This window comes from Triticum aestivum, chromosome 4B, assembly GCF_018294505.1.
Source record: "Triticum aestivum cultivar Chinese Spring chromosome 4B, IWGSC CS RefSeq v2.1, whole genome shotgun sequence".
NCBI lineage: Eukaryota > Viridiplantae > Streptophyta > Magnoliopsida > Poales > Poaceae > Triticum > Triticum aestivum.
In genome coordinates, this window is record NC_057804.1 from 6532760 (window position 1) to 6537191 (window position 4432).

A 4432-nucleotide genomic window follows, 5' to 3' on the forward strand; every position below is an offset into this window, starting at 1 on the left:
TTCCACATGGTATGGTTTTTTGCCATCATCTGCACCCTGCTTATGTGGCAGATGTTTCATGTGGCATCAGCTTCCGTGCAAACTGACTTTTTGATATTTTTTTCCATCCCGTGCAAACTATGTGGCAACTTCAAAGTAAAATACACGGCAAATTTTGTTCATACATGGACGGCAACTTTCTTTCAACTACCCCAACCATAACTAAAACATTCTATGTGATTCTACATTTTTGTCCCCTGATGTTCTTCATGTGAACTCTGCTTCTCATTTCCTTCACTTTTACATGCAGGTCATGTTCCCCATGTTCCAGGAGCTTGCACCACACGACCCACACGACAAGTGTGGTCACCACTATGCAATCTGTCTTGACCTGAAGAACCAACGCTTTGAGGTTCTTGATTCAATGCGTTCGGCAGCTGTCCTCACTTCGCATGCTGAATTCTTCATCAATAACGTCAAAGAGACATGGAACCGTCACTACGAACACTCAAAGGTCCAAATCAGACATTTCCCGATTGAGTACATGGAGACCACAAATCAAGGGAACACGTAATTTCCTACCCCCCCCCCTTCCTTCATGTGCCATTTACATCAATCCCACCCCTCTGTTGTTTGTTACATTTGAATTGAAGTTTATTACTGCTATGTCTGTCTTCTTTTTGCGAGTTCACCTGACTCTTTTTCTTGTACAGGACGAACTGTGGCTTTCACGCGTTGTAATACTTTGCAAAGTGGGAAGGTAGACTTGTCCCCGCTGTCACAGCTACAATGGTCGTTGAGCTCCGGAAAATCTACACATGGAACTGGTTGACGAATGAAGATTTCAACAAGCGGTACACAGCACGCGAGTTCGTGGAGGATGATGTCAAGAAAGTCATCAAGAAGTACAAGTGATCACGTGGAGTTACACACCGGACGCATACCTTACATTCTGTTGCCGAGGAATGTAAGGTGCTATCTCTTTTGTTTCTTTGTCAAAAACTATGTTCGTGTGCTATGTTATGACGGCAACCCCGCGTATCCTACTATGTAGTGGTGGTGTGTGAGCGACATTTGAATAGGTTCTGTAATATATGTGTGGATGTGAACCTTTTTTATGCGTGACAGCAGATATGTTTTATGTTTATCATTACTACTATGGTTTTCATCGTTTGTAGCACCAGTTTTGATGTTTCGAATGCATCTACGATGTTTTAAAACATGGCAAATGTAGTTCATCAGACATGGTTAGTGAAAGTCATCGTCGTTTTTCATTTGGCTGTTTTGCTTCTTCTTTTTCATCGCTAATTGCACCGGCTAGCATGGTAGGTTGATCATGTAGCCCCAACCTTTGTTGCGGTTGATGCACGTTATGCTTTTTTCAACTTGTTTCCCATACATTGCACACAACACACTATGTGTCACTAAACCGCGTTGAATTATCATGGAAATATATGTGATGTAGAGTCATTACAAATACCATGGCATATTTTTCAGTACAGCTAACATGGCAGATCCAGTACAAACAACACGGCAGATCCAGTACAATTAACATGGCAGATCAAGTACAACTAACATGGCAAATTTAGTGTAAAATAGCATGACAAATTTAGTATAAAATAGCATGGCAAATTTAGTACAAAATAACATGGCAACTACATTTATCCATTCAATGTATTCTCCTTCAACTTCTGACGCCCCTCAAAAGTCATTCTCCCAATTTAAAAAAAATCACAACATCTAGGGGTACAAAACAAAATGTCCACAAGGACCATGTCACAGCGCCCCAGTTTTTGCTTATGGATTGCCCGTCCCTTTCTTCGTTTTCTTGTGTTTTGCTTGAATCTCCAATCCCGATTTGTAACTTATCTCTCTTGGACGACCCTTTGTGATGGAACGGGGTGGGTTCCTGACCTGGGTTTGTGTGCTTGCTGTTCCAGATCCTATCTCTGAGTTTTCAGATGATGGCCCCGTGGACGAAAGCACACTTGATGTGCGGGGGAACCTGTGTAAGGCTTCCTCAGCTTTCCTCTTCTTGATCTCATCAAGATCTCTTTTCAGGCCTTCCTGTGTTTTTCTACGAATCTCGCTGTCTCATCACTCTTGCATGCTTCATCAATTAGCTCAGCATAATTCTTTGTCAACACAACGTGCCTCACGGCTTCCATGGTTGACTCCGGTCTCTCGTCATGCACAGTCAGAACTGTGTTTATTGTCTGCGGCACCAACGCATCGTCAGCGTCCCAAGTCCATTGCCGCCTTATGAAATGGCGGGGCATCCGTGTCACAGCGTTCATGTCCATTACTTTTAGTATGTGACAGCATACAATGCCGTCCCGTTCAAACTTGCAGCATTGGCAGCAGTATTCGCCTTGGCCTATCGAGGCTTTCGCGAAGTAGTTCCTTCCTTTGTCCAGGTCTTCAGGTTCTGAATCCGACATGCCCAAAATAGAACACACCTTGAACATATGTTCGTCGACCTGGAAAGCCGTGAACATGCTGGCACGCTTTATTTCTTCCTGGAATCTGCAAGTTTTGTGTGTTTTCTGTTACACATGGCAACTGTAGTACATAACACATGGCAAGTGTAGTACATAACACATGGCAACTGTAGTACATAACACATGGCAACTGTAGTACATTAGACATGGAAACTGTAGTACATTAGTCATGGCAACTGTAGTACATTAGGCATGGCAACTGTAGTACATTAGACATGGCAACTGCATTGCACTTTCAACTGGCCATTGTCATTTCCATACAAACATCCCAAATAGAAGCACAGTGCTTAAAACATGGCAACTGCGTTTATTAAACATGGCAACCTCAGTTGAGTAAATATGGCATTTGCATTTCAAGAAACATGTCAATTTGCATTTCAGAAAACATGGCAACTACACAACATTTTCATTTGGCATTGGCATTTGCATACAAACATGCCTAGTGGAAGTACAGTGCATTAAACATGGCAATTGCATTTCATTGAACATGGCAACTGCATTCCATTGAAGATGCCAACTACAGCTGAGCAAGCATGGCAAAACAATGGTTCACTAAACATGGCAACTGCAGTTGATTAATCATGTCAAACAGTAGTTCATTAAACATGGCATCCTTAGATCATGGCAACTGAATTGCATTCTACATGGCCCCTACTGCCTTTATACTTGTGCAAATAAGACTGTAACACAACTGACTTACTTGTTAAAGATCTTGTTGGTGTATATCTTGCTCATTTGCCTCTCCATCGGTAAATACGTTAGCAATTTTGGCTGCTTTAGCGCGGTGGTCGCTTCTTGTTGTAGCTCAGATCCCAGAATTTTTTGTTGCAAAGCTGTGTATTGCTTGGCAAACTGTAGCAATGAGTTGACAGGGCTCACGTACTGCTTCAAAATAGCATTGAACCCCTCGCTGCACTGCGTAGTGTGCAGAAAGGGGAAGAAGCACTGCATGAAGTAGGCCGGCACCCAGTACATTCGCTTCTCCCATAGGCTAGCAAGCGTCTCGTTGTCTTGGACTTGATATGTTTCAATCATGGCCATCCAGCTCCTTTCAAACTCCTCCACCGTCAAGCTGTGGTCCACGCACAGCTAGAATGCCTTGTGGAGCTCTGGACGGTTAGCAAAGAATGGTCCTAGCGTCTCCTCAGCCTTCTTTATATTGTGCCACCTGCAGTGCATGTGCACTGCCAACGGAAAGACCTCCTCTATGCCTGCACGCGTGCTGAAATCCTGGGCTGTTATTATGTTCATCGGAGCAAGTCCATCCATGCACTCCAAGAAAGTCTTGAACATCCAAACGTACCCATCAGTGTCTTTGTTCCGAACGAGCCCGCAGCCGAACTGCAACGACTGATTGTGGTTATTTATTCCTATGAACGGAGCGCATGGCATCTTGTACATATTAGTGAGATACGTCGCGTCAAATGAAATGCAATCTCGGAAATGTTTGTAGGCTCTCCTTGCAGCACCATCCACCCAATACATGTTCCTGACACAGTCCTCATCGTCCAACCTTATCCTGTAGAAGAAATCTGGATCTTCCTTCGCTTTCTCATCGAAGTAGGCCATTGTGGCCTCTATGTCAGCCAACTTGCTCTCTCTATAGTACTTTGCCTGTAGGTTCGTGACGTCAGCTGGTATGTAGGGCATGCTACTCAGAGTCCCCTTTTTGTTGTGGTTGAGTGATAGTATCTGGACCATTCTTGATGGACCGACGTTACAATCATGTAGCAGCTTTACGAATTGCCTTTCGACGGGGGTGAATCCTCTATGGGCGGTCAGAAATTTTACCAGGTCGAACTTCTTTATGAGTTTGTGGTTGTGCTCGTCAAAATAGTCAGTGACCACATACTGTGTTCCATATACGTTTAGCTTACACCGGACAGGGCATCCCGTCTTGAGAATGACCCCTCTCTTCCGTTCCGGAACGACAGGCGCAACACCTTTCCCCT